We start from the raw sequence: 20996 nt of genomic DNA, 5'->3' as shown, positions 1-20996 counted from the left end.
CCGTTCGTCTAAAATGCCTTGTCTCCCTATATATATTTCTACCAAGATATGATTTAATGACATTGTAAATATATCAACAAAGACACACAAACACACTAGAAGCTAATAGGTTTCAGACATATATATATTCATACGTATGCACACATACACACACACACACATGTGTAAATATTAATATATATATATATATATATATATATATTCACGGACAAATAGGTGTATATATATGTATGTATACATGTGTGTGTTTGTGTATATGTATGTATATATGTGTATATATACATCACATATGTACTTGGCGTGCACAAAAATAACGAAGAATATATGAAGTATTTAATTTACTAACTCGACAGCTGTCTGTAGAAGCTCAGAGTTCATAATAATAATTTGCAAATGAAATATGCAAGAAAGTTATGGCTGTGTAACCGGTTACCAGTTACATGGAGATATTACAGTAATTTTGTCTCCTGGCTCCCCACATCAAGGAAAGATTGGTAAAAGAGGTTCATAAGGAAATGTTAAGAGATATAAGCGGTAAATAGAAGAGAGAAGGTTGAACAAAAACGAAAGGCAGGAAGAGGTAGGAACAAAGATAGAATAAAAGAAACATAGAGAGACGGTAAAGTTAAATTTCATAAAAATAAAGTCTGTCTAGTGAAGGCAGATTTCACTGGGAGTCAAGGAAATCTTTCTAAGCAGACTAAATTAGTTAGAATTGCAGCTGATTAGACACAGAGAGACAGGAAAACCCAAGTTATGAAGGAAAGGTTAGAAGAGGAAAAACTCTGTTGAAATGAGTATACGTCGCAAGGAGAAAGGGAAAAAAAGAAAATGGTGCTAACAAAACTAAATAATAAGTAAAGAGCATCATCCACAATTAGAAGAAATTATAAAGACTTTACATTATGATTGAATGTGGAAGAAATTTTTTGCTTACACGGGAAGATTACGTCAGAGAACCCATTGAGTAACGTGATATTATAATAGTGAAGAATAGCACGAGATTCCCTGTAACATAACTTATAAACAGGATGGTCAGTGTTGTACAGGGAGCCCCACAAACATACATACCGGAAGACGGTATAAGGAATGTCTTATGACTTGAAGTGGTGTATATATGTAGCGAGTTAGTTTCGTCCTACTGAGAATGAATTCACGTGAACCCAGTAGCATTACTTCAAGTCAGCTGTGCTGCCAATTTAGACGTTAGCATGGTAAGAAAATATGGTTATTACTCCGCATTTTCATGCGAAGCTATAGCGTAAACAAAATCCATTTAATGAACGTAGTTTGAACATCCGACAATTATAGTCTCTCGCACTAGCGCTGGGCTTACAATGTGTCCCTATTCTATGCTGATGCGCGACCAGAAGTATTATCGTTACTACCAGAAAGTTACCATGGGGCTGGTAGTGGGCTTCCACGTAGTAACAAGTACAAGGAGCTATGCAATGAACGTCGCTATTATTGTAGTGGGTAAGATTCCCAAAGTTCATAGCATTTGTATCTAGCTGTTATAGATATAAATCGGTGCAAACTTAATGCGGTCCTACAAACCACTCATGTGGGGACCACATGAGCTGTTGGTAGGGCCCACAATAAGATGACTTAGTTTGCGCCAATCGGAAGAGGCAGTTATAGATTCCAAGTTTGGTGCTGTAGAGTATGAGATTTCTATGGAATATATACCCAGGATGGGTTAATATTTATGATGGAGCGGGAAGAGTTAGAGCTTAGAATTTGAAAAACTGCTTAGGTAAAGATGAACTCCAGAACATTTTTATTAGTCAGGTGTCTATTCTAGCATTATCTTTTGCTATACCTCTAACTTAAGGGGAAGTAAGAGAACCGACACAGCTTTGGTTGGTCGTCAGGCGGCATAGTAGAAGGCTCTCACCCAAGGTGCCACGTGGTTGGACTGGATCCAGAACCATATGGTTGGGATGCAAAGTTCTGACAGCAGACACACGCCTACTCCTATATGTGCATGGTGCGTGTGGGTGTTTATGTGTACATTTATGTATGCATATGTAGTTATTATAATGTTATTAATAATAAACCTTCATGGGGATTTCACATAATCGGGCTGCAAGTTTTCTGCTCCTCATTGATCGATGGTATATAATCTGTCAACATATTTTGGAAAGAAGTAGATAAGAAAATTACCGGAACAAAGCTAGCCGAGCTCTCGCGCTCATTAGTTCACAAATAATTTACATCACCCAATATGTATGTATGTATGTATGTATGTTTGTATAATGGTTTCAACAATTTCTTTTGTGTATGTAGTCAGATCATCAAGTAAAATAATATATGATACATTCAAAGTGTTAATGGAAATTTTAACAAGCATCGTGCATTGATCAATAATAATCCAATGGCGTGCTATCGAACAATGGATGTGAATAGGCTTTAGACTTCTTAAGACCCAAGTTTATTTAAAGAAATATGTTCCGTGAAAAAACGAAATTATGGTATATATGTAGAAAACAAAAATATGTTCAGAATGAGCCATGTGTATATTTTCTTTATATTTATTAAATGATATTCATAGAAATAAATATGTCAGTTGTGAAGGAGAAACGGAAGCACTCGGTTACTTGTTTGAGGATAAACGTATTGCAATAGTCTTACTTTTAGAATTGTGAGAGTAGTTTGTAATTGAGCCTAGTAAGCGCATAAACGTGTTATATACATGCTCAATGAGACAAAATACCACTTAGGTGGGATAAAGGCTTTAAAATATCGCTGTATATCGGGATGGTCCTTTTTCTTGCCAAATAAACACGCACTAGATATTCGTTCTTCGCTCGTTTATAGTTGTTCTTATTTTATCAAAGATTTCTAGACAATGGTCATAAGACAAAATAAGACTACCTATAAACGATTGAAGAACAAATATATAGTGCGTGTGTTTATTTGGCAAGAAAAAATGACCGTCCCGAAATATCTTTTTCAACTCCTTATTTCACATCAGGAACCTTGCAAAACAAATTCATGAACGTAGAAATGTTATAAAAGTTACGTTCACTATCACCAGTAAAAGGTGGGTCATTTTATTCAAAGTACCTTCGCCATGTTCCCCTGGACAGTTAAACTTAAGACCTACGTGTGTATTTGAGTCTCTATATGTATGTAAATATAATACATATTCGTATATATATATATATATATATATATATTGTATTTCTTTATTTACATATCTATGTGTGTACCTAAGTTTATGTTGTGTTTAATCCCCATAACAGTGCTTAACAACCGGAGTTAGTTTGCTTACGACGGCAAAAGAGAGCGATTGAGGAAATACGTGCCTTGAAAGAAAATTTGTCGAAGGGTCTGTTTGTTCGCCTAAACTCGTCAAGACTGAAAGAAGTAACATATATATAATTCGTATATAAAATTTGTTGCATAATTATATACAAATGCACGTGTGTTGGTGTGGGTGTATGTGTCTATAACGACCACCAAATGGATTTATGAATTGTCCACTTCGAGTTATTCTATTTTCTCGCCTTGGAGAAATGTGTGATAGCAATATTTATGTTGTCTATATCAGTGAATGTTTCCTCTCTCCTCACCTCTCTTAATACCTTTTTGACAAGCCATGTGAATTCATGGTACTTCTTTTTGTGGTGCCTCAATCTCTTCTGGCTTGCTTTTGCGTTCGTGTTCGCCTCTTCGCTTTCAATGATATATACATACATATATATATATATATATATATATATATATATATATATATGGAGAGTGTGAGTGTGTGTGTGTGTGTATAAAAAACGATCCCCTTTCGATCATGAGTGACCATGGGATTGCACCTAGAAAGTGGCCCTCTGAGGCATAAGTCCAGTCAAGGTTGTTTATGAAGGACCACCGGTTACCCATGGAAACCAGTCTCCCCTCTCCACGCCACCGATGTTATCCATGGGAAAGGTAAAGAGCAATACCCGTATCACATGATCCGATGTCATGAGCTCTCGCAAGTTTATGAGGGCATAAGACGGGCGAAAAGTCGCTCTATCGTGCATCGGATTGCTGAAGGTGCGCTGCCCAACTTGGTGTTCACTGATGAAAAGGAATTTGACATCGAACAAATAGCAAAGCACCCGAATGGCTGTGGTTCCGTCAAAGGTAGAAAAATTATATACGTTCGACTTCCTAAAATGTTTCTTAACACAGTGAAATACGAGATTGAAAATAAACTTATTAAAGAATGTAGTACTTAAAATATGGCGGCAAAATGCTAAATAAAGCAAACATCGGCAATTGTGTTCACCTATATTACGCATGGATGTAGACAATATATGCACGAAAAGTCTCTACCAAACATACAAAAAAAAACAACTTTACAAAGCATCTGCGAATAGAAATATATATATATATACATACATACATATATATATATATATATATATATATATATATATATATATATATATATATATGTACATACACATACACTTTCAATGATATTTGATATATATCCGTAAAGAGAGAGATGGGAATAAAAGAAAGGGGTGAACGACAGAATGTATATCTTAAAAAAAAACTTTCAAACGCCGAAAGATATGAATAGATGTTTTCTTTTTTGTTCGCATTTTTTACCATTATTTATTCATTTGTTTGGTATATGTATATTTATGTTGACAGAAACATACATATATTACACAGAGAGAGAGGTATTATTTTCAATCGTCATTTCAATAGGGAAATATGCGCATAAGCAGTTCAAAGACTGCAAGTCTCGAAGCACTCAACCTATCCCTAAAGTAATGTTAGAAACAAAACTCAGAACCCCCTGCACAGGAAAGGCTTCCTGTAAAAGACATATCAATGTTCTGAATTATTTCTTTTATTCTAAAGAATATTCAGTATCGTTAGACGCTAACCTAAAAATTTTAGAACATTTAACCCGTTAAGAATTCGTTAAGAGCTCGATATTTACATCGTGGTCAAAGATCTCAAAGCAAAAAATTCTTTCCAAATCTTTGTGGATTTTAAGACTGAGGAGATGCAATGGAGTAACCTCGTAAAGCAGAGTCATGTAGTCCTTTCACCATTTACTGCGAGCTCTGCGGAACTGAGAAACTTATGCTTCTTACTCAAGCTACCAAGCATATTCCTCTGCAGTGAATGTTAGCCACTGGACTCTCTGAATTTACAACCTATACCTGGGACATCATGATATACGAGATTAGGGACAGTCACGAGAAACTAGGGACAGTCGTTTCTCTAAAAAAAAAAAACAAATGTAATGTGTGTACTAGGTGGCGTTCATGATCTCTTTCTACCTTTCGAACTCAACCGCTCTCATATCATGATTTTTGGTGCATTTTGTACATTCTTTCCAAAACATTAACACTTTACCCTAAATCACCGAATTGAGTTCTTTTAACAACTCTTACACGAACGCCATCCAAACTGAGAAGCATACCTTTGTCTAATGCATTGTCGTCGAACTCTCCCTGTTCCCTAATTGTAATCGATCTCATTGGTTCCATTTCCAAATTTCTTACACTAAATTTTTCCTTTATTTCTCGGTAGTGAGGGTTTGTGTGAACATTACACACGCAGAGGCATCCATTATATAATCTGTCCGCTTTTCATCCGATTCAACTCCGTACGGTACACATTATATACTCGAGTTTAGTCCCTTCCCAAATTATCCTCTTCTACGCACAAACATGCCATTCACAAAAATAGAACTTGTCACTTCGAACAGAGGCCACCACCTCTGATACATTCCCTTCTAATAGACCTATTTCATAAATTCCAGAATATCAGCACCGCCACCATCAACAATCAACACTTTAAACAGGGACGTAACCAAAAACTAACCTATTTTCTAATCGACTTCATATTGGAAGTCAACGTTGAACGTATGATGTAGTCTATTTGGATTAGATTTCTTTGTAAATCCTCTCTTTTATCCTTATTTCTTTCTTTCATTCTTTCAAATTTAGCGTTGTAAGAGTGGAGGCTTCTGTATCATATGGAAGCTCGCTGAAATGGGTCCATTGACGTTCAAAAACGTTATCCATTCTGTGGTCCGAATATATGCCGCCTCATACACCAGGCTTATTTTATCGATACTGAGGTGGCCTCTACTCTTCTCGTACCACTTCCATTCAGCCACCTCTCACTCACTTGTCTGACCTCTTTCCATTACTCACGTTGTGTCCAACCATCCAAGCCCTGCTAATAGACCCATTTCATAAACTCCAGAATATCAACGCCACTACCATCAAAAATATAGTGCAACGCTTTAAACAGGGACATCAATGGACCCATTTCAGCGAGCTTTCAAATGATTCAGGAGCCTCCACTCTTACAAAGCTAAATTTGAAAGAATGAAAGAACAAACGAACGAATAAAAGACAGGATTTACAAAGAAATCTAACCCAAATAGACTACATCGTATGTTCAACATGGACTTCCAACATCAAGTCGATTAGAAAATGGGTTAGTGCTTGGTTGCGTCCCTGTTTAACTATGGTAGTGAGGCCCCGGCGCTATTTAAGCGGAAAGCATATATTTTTCTTCCATATCCAGGTGATGTCCATTTGATAGATCGCCTCCGCGGGAAACAAAGTAACATCTGAAAATGATTGTGGGAAAGATTAAATTATTCTTTGAGAAACTAAACCATATATTGTGTACATTCCATCCAACTCGTCAAAACTAATGTATTTAGCACACACGTCTATATATATATATATATATATATATATATATATATATATATATATATATATATATACAGGTTGTTATATAAGTGGAAACTAAATAACTCGGTCTTAAGGCAATGTGTGCATACACACGCAGACATAGACGAGTATACTCACAGATATAGGTGTATAGGTGTGCATATATATGTTTTATGTATGTGTGTGTGTGTAGAGAGAGAGAGAGCTTAGAATCAAATTATTGAAAATATTGATCATATCTATAATAGCATATTTTCTGACTTGGGGTAAAATAACTTTTTTTTTTCTTTCAGTTTTACTCATTTCATACAATACATTTTCCTAGTTTTGCAAGAATATTTTGCTAGTGATGAATGTTAAAATATAACCAGGTAAAAATCGATGAAAGTCTCCCACAAGCAGTGCAATAGCAGCATTAATATTTACAATGGCATGCTGAAAAATAGATAAGTTAATTCTAAATTTTGAAAGTGTTTTATTTTTGCGCTTTGTTAATTAGAAAATACCCCGTCTTCATTCTCCACTCTCTGCCACCCCCCAAAAGAAGATAGGCTTGATTCCTGCAAAGACAGATACGGAAAGACCTAGAAATAAGTAAAATCAATAAAAAAAATATACATATAGCTGCGGGAAAATATTCTGTTAATCTTTAAAAGAGATAAAATCAAAAAGATGTATGTCTGCCCATGTGTGTGTGTTACTCTGTGTGTGTGTCTGTGTGTAATTTAGCATCTGTGTATGTATGCAGAGAAACGTACATGAAGTTCTCCAAAAATAGATATGTATATTTTGAAAACACGAAACTTTTATAACTAATGTGTCTGTATGTATATATGCATATATAATATATGTGTACGTATATATATATATATATATATATATATATATATATGCATGAATATATATATATATATGTATATAAATGTGTGTGCATGTGTGTATTGGTTTTGGCTGGAAGGCAGATACGTGATACATACAGTGACATCTGTACATAGATATTCACAATACATGGTGGTTATTTTAACCACGTTATACTTAGAGCACACTTTAAAAAGCGATATGTTAACATGAACTTCCCGCTGTTTATCATAGATTTTCAACATACTCATGTACATATATATATATATACATAAACAGACATACACACATACGCATATACATGCATATACACGCGTATATGTTTACTCATCAACGATGTCCATACTTGGAGAATCCGAAAACTCCGTTTCATATATATTCTTTTCTACTCTAGGCACAAGGCCTGAAATATTTCGTACAGGGGTCCATTCGATTAGATCGGCCCTAGTACGCAACTGGTACTTAATTTATCGAACCCGAAAGGATAAAAGGCAAAGTCGACTTCGGCGGCATTTGAACTCAGAACGTAAAGATAAACGAAATACTGCCTCCGTTATATATATATATATATATATATATATATATATATATTCCAAGTATTACATACACATGTGCGTACATGCGCGCGTGTGTGTATAAATGCCACAAACCTGCCACACTGCATTCCGAAGCTAATGTATAAACCAATAATTATAAAGCCATTAATTTCCTGGCGTTCTTTTTCGATTAAGCAATTAAAACATTTTTTCGAGGGCCAATTAAATACAAACACCATAATAGAAAGTAATAGAGAATAAAACAGCAACAGAAACGAAATACCTAGTCCTCGTCTTATATTAAACAATAGGACAACCCGAAATCACAACAATTTCTTCACTGAAATCGTCCCAGCACAACCTTGTCAGCTGCTCTATTACAAATAATGGTTTCCACGTTTTGCTTTGTTCTTCAATCACGTCGGTTTTACTTTTTAGGTATTGTAATTCTGGATATGTTGCAGAATGCAGCGTTTTCCAATATCCCGATAAAGAACTGTAGCATGTTTATATTAAGAGCGTCTGTATTCAATCTAATACAATTTGAAGAAGTATATTCATTTAAAAATTCGTTATCAATTCACAGGAATTGTGTATCATCGCCCACTTTATAACGATATACCTCATAGTTGCCCTAATACTTTTGTCGCGAAATTATTTTCATGTCATCCCGTTGTTTACAAGGATAGCTTACAGCATAGCTGATCCGTGATCGATGAATTGTAGGTTAGTAGATTCTCCAAAGTCACTGAAAACTGCCATACGATTTTCAGCAAAATTTACATTCTGGAGTATAAAACAAAAAGCTCAGTTTCTTATTACATGTACCAGCTACTACAGTCAAGAAAACAATTTGCAACCACATACTTTGGCCAGTTTTAATCTTATTTACCATCAGCCCAAACAATAAAGCATTGTGCCAAATATATAAAATTGTGCCTATATGAAGAATCATTGTAACTCATTTGTGTAAGAGCTTATATGGCATTAGTAATTATATCATTAGTTTTATTGAATTTAAAGACCACTTCTGTCTTAAGTAATGTAGGTATTTCTTAAGCGATATTACTGATTCCTGTCATTACATTATTAGAAAGCATCATATACGCCAATGTGACTGAAGTGAAACCGCCACATCTCCTTACCATAAACTTCTAATAATATTTACACTTGACGAGTTTTGAACGAGAAATAATGTGGAAAATCAAATAACTGAATTAAATATGATGTACATTATATTGTGCTGGAATAAGAATTTCTAGAATTTATTCTTAACCACCGGTAGTATTTGAACTCAGGACGTAAAGGCGGAAGAAATGCCGCTAAGCATTTCGTCCGCTGTACTAATGATTCTGTCAGCTCTCCGCCAACCATTCACCTATTACATTAATAATTTGCATTAAGATAAGAAAAAATTAGAAATGATCTAATTATAAATCTCACAGAGAGAATGAAGCAGCAGTGTTACGATAAAGCAGTTGTATACTGTCAGCTCAATGTGACAGTCCCAATAAGGGAATCATACTGCCGCTATTTAGCCCTAGGAAGCTGGACCGCTTCTTGTCGGCCTTCACACATTTCCTGTTTGCGAGGGTTTGACATACATTTTCAGCCAGCTAGTGTTGCTACTTCAGGCTGATGACGAGCAATGACTCAGAAACATGCCTCTGAATGCACACTGAGCTGGGTTGGGGTGCTTGTCTCCCCCTTCCAAATATAAGGACACAGGAGATATCTGCTGAGAGGCCCATGCAAATTTTTCAAAATGTTTTCATCGTTTACAAAGAGATTTCGTGCAACTGAAAACCCAGCTGAAAGCAATTTTGGCACAAACTTGGCAGACACGAGTCTCATACCCAAATCAGTGAGCCTGAACTGAACGGAACTGAACTAATCTACACATCCTCTGAGAACTCACAAATGGTGATTCGGTGATTTTTTCCCTCGCAGAGGCACACTCACCTGCGATATCTTTCTCAGTTATGCTGGTGGTAGCGTTCTTCCAGAACGCTCGTCAATACCGACATTTTTTCGACCATCTTGGAGACGTCAGAACCATTCGTATGCTTGTGTGCGGCTCATACACTCCTCTCCATACACTTTCAACAACTTTGCGCAGGCCTCTTATCAGGTATCTCCCTGAAAACTGTCTCCGTTATGGTCAATGGGACGATCACACGCTACATATCTTCCTTCCAAGCAAAGCTGTAAATAGCGGAAGTGAGCTAGAATTTTTAAACTTAGTGCGCATGCACAGTAGAGTTCCAGGTCAATCTTTGCCAAGAGGTTTTTCTCTTATTGTTTTAGCTTCGTGTCATCGAAGGAATAAAACGCAATGGGACTGAACCCGGGACCATGTGGTTGAGAAGCAAGCTTCTTATCACACAGCCACACCTAATTTTCTTAAATAGTTTGTCTCTTAGCATGCCTTAAACCATATTGGTTTTACGAAGCCCTATTTGTTTCTGTTGAGAAATATCTGCAACACCAGGGAGAAGTTTTGACATTAAATTCAAATATTGCGGAAATTATTTTTTATGGAAAAGTTTAAAACTTAAAATTACTGGAATAACGGTACCTTCTCCAGTTGCATGTAAAACAGCAGAAACATTTGTTAAAATGTCACCAACATCGTTATTTCAATAATGAGATATTTGATCGTGTACATAAATATACATATACTCCCTTGCGCGCGCACGCATACAGATACCTACACATGCGCACTCAGTCACACACACATACACGCATGCTCAGACACACATACACAGACACACGTATATATATATATATTTGTTCTTTTTTTTCAAGGAAAATATTGACAGTGACTTTGAAGTGTCGGCTTGCTCACCTCCGGGAAAGAGTATGATGAATGCTGAAACTTCGAAGTTGCTGTCGAACTTTTCCTTATAAAACTTCATTACTACGCACTCTAAAAGTGCAGTGTGCAGTCCTATTTTGAATATCAAATTATTTTTATATTTAGACTGACAAAATAAAACAAAGATCTATACTCTCTCTATCTCTCTCTCTTTCTCTCTATCTCTCTCTCTTTCTCTCTATCTCTCTCTCTTTCTCTCTCTCTCAAATATGTTTGTATATACACACACACGTGTGTGCGCGTGTGTATATACACACACGTGTGTGTAAGTATAAACGCATGTATGTGTGATGTATTTGTATGCATGTGTATGTATATAAGACCATAAGTTATTTGTGTCTCATTGTAAAAATAACTGATTTTTCATTTCTCTTCCATCCTTTCACAGAAAGAACTGTTAGACAAGAAATGTTCCGACATGAAATATGAAACAGATCCAAGAGAAGACAAAATTAAAGAGCCCCGTTATGAAAGGTGTACAGACAGCAGAAATATATCGCCAACAAATGTGTTTCCAGGTCTGTAAAGGTCATACAGACTCCGGTTATGACAACATACCCCATCCATTCACCTTTAAATAGATAACCATCATTAAGAAGGCAAGTAAATTCCTGTGGTTTCTTTTATTAACCCACCGATTAGCAAATAGGATATTTCAGCATCAAAATTCCAGTGTTTCTCGTATCTAAATATATTCTTTTCTACTCAAGGCGGGGGGAGGCTGTCGATTAGACCGACCCCCTTGTACGTAACTGGTACGTAACTGAATATATTATCCTTGCGTCATTGGCGATAATCAGTTTAAAAATCGTAGAGACCGTTTTGCGACTTAGAGCTGCTGTAATCATCACTCATTACCCTACAGTAAAAAAAACAAAAAAAAAACAAAACAAATTACCAATGTTCAGGTTGATTTCAGAAATGAACTCACCTGACAGTTTTACTATTACTAGAGACAACTGTAGACTTACACAAGGTGAATTCTAAGGATCTCTTTCATATTTTCACATATACCAAATAAAGGAGTTTGGAATACTTTTCTCTATTTTCGTTTGAAGGTCTGCACCGTATCTGTCATAGTCTCTTATGCTTAAGTCTAACTTAGCTACATTTTAAAGAATTACATACTGTTGTAAAGTGATAATCACTTACTTGTGTATATAACAACTCCTTGCCAACTGATTTTGCTTATTACTTTCCAGAGATAATTTGATAGTGCTCCAAGCGCCTGATTTCGTCTCTGTAACATAGAAAGACGAATAAACATTTGGCTCACATTGTTTGATGAATTGTATTTTTTTTTAGTCACCATTGTACCGTCTCTAAAAGCTACTGTAGCTAAAATCTATCATTAATTTTTATTAGTCGACGCTACAAGAAAAACAAAAACGAATTTAGATATTTTTCTACATGCTGCGATGTATTAGTATTTGCCACATATTATACATGTCATATATTATATATCTCGTATGTTATATACGACGCAACGTTGAATATCACTGAACCAATCACTCAAAAATCAATAGTACAATTAAGCTAGCTCATATAATGGTTATTCGATGGCATCAGATCATCTCTCTGATTGTGCCACGTTTATGAAGAAAGCCTCTCCATGAAAGCTTGCACTATTTCGCTCACACGAGATGACTCAACAGCAACACGATAACATCAACCAATCCGTCTATTAAGAGAGTAGAGTGTGAATCTAGAAAGCTGTAATTATTGTTTTAGCAAAGTTACACGTTCTGGTTTATCTTGAAATGGAATAATACATATGAATATCATTTCTTTACAGTTGTTAGTGGCTATGACAATTATTAAAGCAAAATACATTCAGACACTGATTCGGTATATAAACATGTCCCTTTGGGCCTCCAATGTGTCGCTCATCTAATTATTTCCTCATCTAACAATAAAGCAACATGAACATTAGACGGAGTTGTGCATGCTGATAACGTTTTTATATATTACAAAGATCTTTTATTTGGGGGGCAGCGGTCTTAGAAAGTTTTATTGTTGAAGATAGTTACGGAACAGATCACGTTCTCAAATTCTGTATAGATAAACCACATTATGAATAATTTTTCTTGCATATTATTCTTTAATGAAGTGTTTGGCACTTCTGTAAATGGTAAATGCAGTTTTCTTACCTGAGCCATTCCTTGGTGATGTTTACATTTTTGTCACTTATGTTGTTTTGGTTAATATATAAAGCTAAAGCGGTCTCTTGTCAATGTTCATCCTGGAATTTACACATTCTAATACTGGACATGGAGTTGAAAAAAAATAGGTTTCATACAATGAATAATTTGTTCTACTTATTTTAAATTTGTCCAGCAAATGGAAATATTAGTGGTAAATAAATTTCAGAAAAACGTGAATGAAATAAAGAATGATGAAACGGAGTGTTTTGCCGTTGTTTCTAAACTAAACTCACAATTGATATAATTTGATTAAGTACTCCGATGAAAATCAATAGAAGAAAAAGGTGGTAATTATAAATGTGAAGGGGGCTTTCAATCCTGAACTTAGATTTTCAAATTCGTGATACTGCTTACATCTCTGTCGTAATGTTTCGGCTGTCGGTCGAGATTTGAACTTCTAATGTGCAGAGCCGAAACAGACTACACAGGTTAACTCCCACAACACTCTAACAATTCCACCAATCCATCTTCCGGCCCTGGTATTATGAAAGGATCAAAGGCAAAGTCAACCTCGGCGGGATTTGAACACACAAATCAGTGTGTCAGGAAAAATACCGCACAGCATTCCAATTAACATTCTAACTGTTCCGTCAGTTCGTAGCCATATTGAAATATAGAAAATTAGTAAATATTTGCGACTAACCGATAGTTATTGCGTTCCTTAGTCATGCAACCCATACACAAACGAGTCCGGTTCTGTGTATCAATGCTATGAGGTCTGTTGTTAATTGCAAGAAAACAGTGAATGGTGGTGACAAAGAAAGGAAGCACAAATTGTATGCTGAAAGTGAACAATCCAATCATTAAGCAGATATCCTCCTTCAACTCCATTGGAAGTTTGTTCACAGAAAAATAACAAATGTGTGAAGGAGACGAAAGACACATAGCACTGGCAAAATCTGCATTCTCAAAATTGTACAACGTCTTACTCTGAACATCACCACACTCTGAAGCTGAAGACTACACTCCATCAACTGAACTCTTCTGCCTGTCCTATGCTAATGTATTGAAGAGAAGTTTGGTCTGTAACATGAGAAAGGAAAAGGGGCTTTGAGAGCTGTGAATTGTGGTCCTGAAGGAGCATATTGAGAATAGTATGGACAGACATTGTGTCTAATCAAGAAGGCATGAATAGGAAACTGCTTCACGGCATAAGGGCCAAGCAACTGAGGACCCAGAACATTTAGCGTTGGCTGGAAAGATTGAAGTGGAATTGTTTGGTCCTGCTTCAACGTGGATGTTCAGTTAGAATAAAATTTAATACGGTAGAAATCATGAGGGAAACTCATACAGGCTTTTAGTGTGCACGTTTCTTTATTGTTAACGGGGAGAGTATACCTCCCCCCACCAATCCTGCACGAGATCACCAGATCACATGATTTCGACCTTCCTTGTTCTCGACAGCTAGAGATAGGAGCGGTTCACACACTCGCCAGCGATATATAAAAGCAATCAGTGCCAGAAGAGGCACTTGTGCCGCGATTAGCCGTTGTGCTTGTTAAAAACTATATATTTGCTATAGAGGCAGTATTAATGCTGGGAGATAATGTTTATTCCCACTTAGGCGGAGATATTTAAGTTAACTAATAAATCATCAAAGCAATCAGCTAGTCGTTTTTTATTATGTTTAATTTGACCAGTCAATCAGTGCGTTTCGTTCATTAAATTCTTTTCATAGCTAACCCCAATTTCATCAATGATATGCCCTCGTTATTAATAGACAGTTAGTTGACTTTTAATAATAAATCCACTGTTTGGCGTTCTAGTTGGCAAAATGATCTTCCCAAGATTCAACACATGCTTTCACGTCAACAATCTTATAAAACACAAAATCGAAGATGCTATAAGACTCTCAGAATTATTCATTATTTTTAATCAATTCTCAATTCTAAGAATGCAATCTGAATTAGCTAACCTATACTATAAAATTGTGTGTTATAAATGTATGTTGCAAAATTACTTGGTAATTGAAACTAACTGCAGTCGTTTCTGTAATTCGAAATAGTTTACGTTTTCTGCAAGACGTCAAATATTTGTAAAAAATAAGAAAAGAAAAAAACTTAACAGCATTAGATTAATGGTACCCAATTTTATCGACCAACAAGGCCAATAGAATACAAATTCTGCCTCAGTGAGATCTTATTTTAGAAACGTGAGGCCGTACAAGTAATGCCATAATGAAATTTGAATACTGCGAATTGTTTTAAATGGTTGGTTGCTTAGCCGGGCTTTCAGAGAACACCTTGATACTTGAATTATAAAGCGAGATATTGCTGCTTCATTAAACGTCCATTTAATCCAATAATCATGTGATACTCACTGATTTAAATATCACTCGACAGCCAATATTCTATGCAGTCATACAGAAACGAAGATGAAAAAGGAAAAAAAAAAGAATTATTTAATTTTTTTTCTTCAAGTTTTGATTGCTTTTTTCAGTGTCGAATCATTTATAAATATTTTGTTTTCTATTGACAAACTTGAGCAGTAATTACAACTGTTGAAAGAATTCCTTTTGTCATCGTAGTTGTCGTAATCGTTGTCGCTATCATCATCGCCATTACTAATGTTGAAGATGATGGAGAGGAGGAGACGATCTCACTTAAACGAATCTGTCATTGAAATACACTTTGATTTTAATAAGGTTTGTAATAAATGTTTTTCCTCCTTAAATTTATGGATAGTGGTTTGCTGGAGAAAGACGGCATTATCGATCTGTTCGAATTTGCCCATGTGTAAATTCTATTGATGTTTTAAGGGTTCTTAATCTGAAATTATAGGACATCTCCTAAAAATGTAAAAATCAATGAGAAAAAAATGAATTAAATGAAAATCATAATTAAGAAGTTAAAATAAAAATACTGAGACCACTTCGATAAAATAACTATATTAAAATGGCAACAAAGGCAATACAGCTGCCATTAAATTAGGTTAATGAGGCGAAACAGTCCAAGTAAAAAGAAGATATGTGATTAAAGGAAACCACTTCCTATTGATTGGTTTGATGTAGTTTATTTATTGCATTTGATGCATTTATTTCGAGGAAGATTTTACATTTATTCATCGTAGAAATATTCAAAAGGTTGTCGACATATTTGATACTCACTTGGAATAATTGCTTTGGGTGTGTCTTCCTAGAACATACATTGACAAGCTGGATGAAACACAAAGACCAGCCACTCAGCGGATTGTCATAAAGGTATTGATCAGCTTCAGCTTTTGTCTCACACATGTACTGTATCCTCTCTCTATCTTTTCTATCTCTACCACAGTGGCCTCTGTTCCTCGGAAGTGTCTAGTCCCGTGCTACGTGCACTTAATCACTCTTTCCGTTACTCTTTCTCCTTCCATCATTCATGCTGTTTCTACCCCCCCCCCCCTAATTCCATACTAAACAATATTCTTAGGACTTAACGGGATGTGAGGCCTGAGGCCTCTGGAATCGACTCCTTTTTCGTCTCCGTCTTGCAGATGTATAATGTAACAATTTTAAGTATAATATTTAAAGGCATCAGCATGATTTGGTCTCGTGGGATCTGGCAAGACTGGGTTCTGAACATTCATCCTGGCCAAGAAAGATTTTTTAAAATATTTTAGAACGATAGATATGGAGAATTTGAGTTTTTGGTATAATGAGCAGAATATATTTTCCACTATAGTTCCGAGTCAACCAATGCATTGTGGTGGGATTGGATTGACGGGAAGAGTGTGAGTGCTTGTAGTATAAACAAATATGTGTGTGTGTGTTTCCTGAATATGCTTCTTTGCCCTTTTTCTTTCCTTTTTAGCAACCAGCGTTAGTTTAATTACGTTCCTCTAATTTTTAGCTTTGGAAAAGTAGAGTTGCTATAAGTACCAGACTTTAAAATAAATACTGGGGTCATAATTCGACCAAATCATTCGAGGTGCTTCCCCAGCATGGCTGCATTCCACTGACTGAAAGGAATAAAAGAATATGGTTCTATTCTCATAATATGATATAGAATTCTTTCTACATGTTACATTGACAGTAATAGTATATATATATATATAAAATATATTCAATCAGTGATTTGCTGTCCTCTGCTTTGTGTATATATGTAACTCATACGATTTTATGTACATCTCTCCTTGCTTTTTCACTTATTATTCCTATGGCATCTATTATTTTGAACATTGTTTTTATCTTTAATCTCAATGATGGGAACAACACATGCGAAAGTATTCAAAACAACAATTACCATAGCGAAGCAAGACGTCGTTCAGATGAAATTGCAACAGGAGAGCACTAAGCATTGAAATTGTTCGGAAATTTAGATTGAAATATGTAAAAAGCAAGCCTATCGGTATTGGTAAAAGTGTTTAAGAATGTATTGAAATTGAAAAACTCATGAATTGATCACTAAGTGGAAGCTAAAAAATATTCATCTTAATCACTGATGCTTTTGAACCTTATCTTGCCTGCCTGAGGAATACAGATTCTTAACTGCATAATATCGAAGACAAACGGTGCTCTCATTAACAAAATTCACTTCCCGAAGAACAAATGCGAGGCAGCAGTAGCTCACACAATTGTAAATATCAGTTATTGAACCATGAACAGTGATTGAAAAAGAGTCTGAAGGGTCTTGGCAAGACATGTGTCCATTATCAGAGCGATTTCAACGGTATTTTCATCCCTAAAAGATGTTCGACAGCACAAATACCGAACAGATACATCAGCTACATCAGAGGAAAATGAGAAACAGTTCTTCCGGAAAAAGTAAATGTGATGATTGAACTTAAACCCATTCCTGCTAGTAGAAGAATATACTAATGTGGTTATCCCTCTTCACGATTGTATAACTACACACAAAAAGTAAATAAAACCAGTATTATACCCATATGAAAACTACCCTTTCAGAGATACTCTCTTAATTGCTCTACTATCCTTTCTAGTTCTGACTCAATTGAATAATTTGCTGAAGAAATCTAGCACTGATTATAAATGCTAGACAGTCTATATGTCGAATCCTCTGTAGCATTAATAGCTGAAAACTATTTGCTAAACAAAATACACAGCTGGTGACCAGACTAAAAGTGTTTATAAATAAACCAAGATATAAATATGAATATTACACGAAACAAAAATGACTAAGTTACTCTAAAAAGTTACAGATAGCAAAACTTAGAATATCAAATTAGATCCATACACAGTTATCGGATAATTAAAACAGAACTAACGTTCGAAATAATTAGAAGCAGTTAAGTCGGTGAGATACAGAGCAGAGAGATGATGAAGAAAATTAGCAAAAAGAATCAGATATATTCAAAACTGAAGTCAATCTTGATATAAGATAATAGATATGAATAAATGAACATAGACAAGAAAACACAAGAAACTACTGACAGTACTTTGATGTGTACCTACACCCACCAAATACTCATATCGACAGAATATAACTATCCTGCACACAGAGAACGTAGGCAAAAAACAATTAGAAAACTGTTATAACGTAACTTGAGCGGAGCTAGAAAAACACTTGGAAGTATCAAGTGGAATTTACTGGTATGATATTAGAAAAATCTCTCTCTCTCTCACGCACTTTTTCTCTGCTTCTCTTTCTGTTTCCGTCTCACTTAGTTTCTCTCTCTTTCTCTCTCTCTCTCTCTTTCTCTTTCTTTCTTTCTCTCTCTCTCTCTCTCTCTCCCTCTCTGAATGAATGAATATTGTACTAAAACGATGGCAAGAAAAGTCTTTATATGAGGCGGAAATTTACAACCATTGAATAGGTGCAGATGAGGCTGTGTGGCAAGAAGCTTGCTTCCCAACCACATGGTTCCAGGTTCAGTTCCACTGCGTGGCACCTTGGGCAATTTTTATCAACTATAGCCTCGAGCCAACCAAAGCCTTGTGAGTGGATTTAGTAGACGGAAACTGAAAGAAGCCCGTCGTATATATATATATATATATATATATATATATATATATATATATATATATATATATATGCGTGTTGTTTGTCCCTGTGTTTGCCCCAGCACCATCGCTTGACAACCGATGTTGGTGTGTTTAGGTCCCCCGTAACTTTAGTGGTTTGGCAAAAGAAATCGATAGGATAAGTAGCAGGTTTACAAACAATAAGATCAGGGGTCGGTTGCTTCAACTAAAAGGCGTCGCCCCAGCATGGCCGCAGTCATATGACTGAAACAAATGAAAGAATAAAAGAAAAAGTATAATGGTTAAATGGATAAAGAAAAGTCGCAAACTTAACGTTGGAGTGGTTTGCAATTGACACAGAAGAATTTTTCATTTTGAGCCAAGTTCAAGGTATTTACACCTTAAAGTACCAGGAAGCTCTAACAGAAGCAGAATACATTAGCCAACTATGGAATATGTGGACATTCAACAGAAATGACTGATCACTTATCTAGAAATTATATATACACTAGCAGTGCCCCAGCATGGCCACAGTCTAAGAATAAAAGAACATCCACAGCAGTGTAGATGTTCTAGAAAGGACCGGAGCATTATGGAATGATACTGAATGAAATGTAAAGTAATAAATTACTTAGAATGACAAAGCATCCACGCATTTGATTATGCAGAATAATGCAGCCTTGGAGATGAGGATAATCGGCAGGATATTACTGCGAAGGAAATGTATTTTCTCATGATTCAACTCAGTCACAATAAACGATAGTGTATCATTTACCTTTTATTGGTTCACCAAATATAAAGATCTAGAAATGGAAATAACTTGTATTTTATATCCAAACCATGCAATGAAATATGATAACTATAAACACGAGGATGATCAGAAGTAGCACCAGCATGCAGGAGAGTCACTTGAGGAGAACCTTACAAAGATATATTACAATTCCTGTGGGGTTTCATATAATTAAGTGATTAAAATAGTAACGAGAGAAGGAAGTTAAATCGAAAGACAAGAAATTAGTTCAGGTGGGAACGAGGAAATTAAATTGACCGAATATTGGACAGGTAATTTAGAATGAAGAAAGACAAATTTTACCACGGTGTTGTTTGAATTCAGAACATGAAGTGCCAACACTCAAAATATTCTACTTGTCCAGTGTTCTAATAACCCTTGATCTTCTAGGCACAATGCCTGAAACTTTTATGGCAAGGGAATTGACGATTGCATCAACTCCAGTGTTTAACATACGGCCGCCAATTTAAAGTGAGGGAGATAAGTCGAATAAATTGACCTCAGTTCTCGATCGGTATTTATTTAATCGAATTCGAAAGCAGGAAAGACAATGTTGACCTCTGAGGAATTTGAACTTGGAACGCAAAAAGACGGATAAAATGCTGCTAGGCATGTCCACCGAGGCACAGACTATTTTGCCAGTTCACCGCCCTCTTTTGGTCGGTAAAAATGAGAATAATAACAATATCAAAAGAAATTACGCTAAATTCATTATATTTATTATAGAGAACTAGGACACACGTTAATTGCTACTGTACACAAATTATATTCCTCAACAATTACCGATCGTTATCCCTTCTCATTTCAGTGCGTATTTAGTATTAATTATATTACATATATGAATGTCACTTGGTGCTGAAATGGTATAAAGATTATGATCAATTACTGAAGCTATATCAACTCTATATCGCAATACAATGCAACGATAACCTCTCTTAAACCTACGCCCATATTGAACTGGTTTTTGTTTTCAGTTCAAAATATGTTAGTATTGATTAGAAAAGACTGACATTTATAAGAAGAGGTTGTAAAAGAAGAGGGAACCTAATGATTGAATAACGGCAGGTAACGTAACACGTAATTTCCTCTAACTCATTGTAAGGCAAAGAGATCATTGTTGCCTATCA

At 35.6% G+C, this 20996-nt stretch overlaps 1 protein-coding gene across 7 annotated transcripts in view; it reads left to right on the top strand.

The window, feature by feature from the left end:
• The window catches only part of LOC106869985 (metabotropic glutamate receptor), a 386369-nt gene that overhangs the window by 163962 nt on the left and 201411 nt on the right, over positions 1–20996 (top strand). For 4 of the 7 annotated variants that reach the window (XM_089360478.1, XM_089360475.1, XM_089360476.1 and 1 more), the window contains exon 2: positions 11365–11575. The exons of 1 other annotated variant lie outside the window; for it this stretch is intronic. The gene's annotated coding sequence lies outside the window, so the exon portion shown is untranslated. Of the gene's footprint in view, positions 1–11364; positions 11576–15707; positions 15825–16249; positions 16380–20996 lie in introns of all 7 variants that reach the window. 2 more of the 7 variants (XM_052971958.2, XM_052971957.2) reach the window with 2 other exon arrangements.

The sequence above is a fragment of the Octopus bimaculoides genome, chromosome 11 (assembly GCF_046866305.1).
Source record: "Octopus bimaculoides isolate indiv1 chromosome 11, ASM4686630v1, whole genome shotgun sequence".
In the NCBI taxonomy this organism is placed as follows: Eukaryota; Metazoa; Mollusca; class Cephalopoda; order Octopoda; family Octopodidae; genus Octopus; species Octopus bimaculoides.
The sequence above is the reverse complement of the archived record's forward strand: the minus strand, read 5'-3'. Positions and strand labels throughout refer to the sequence as shown.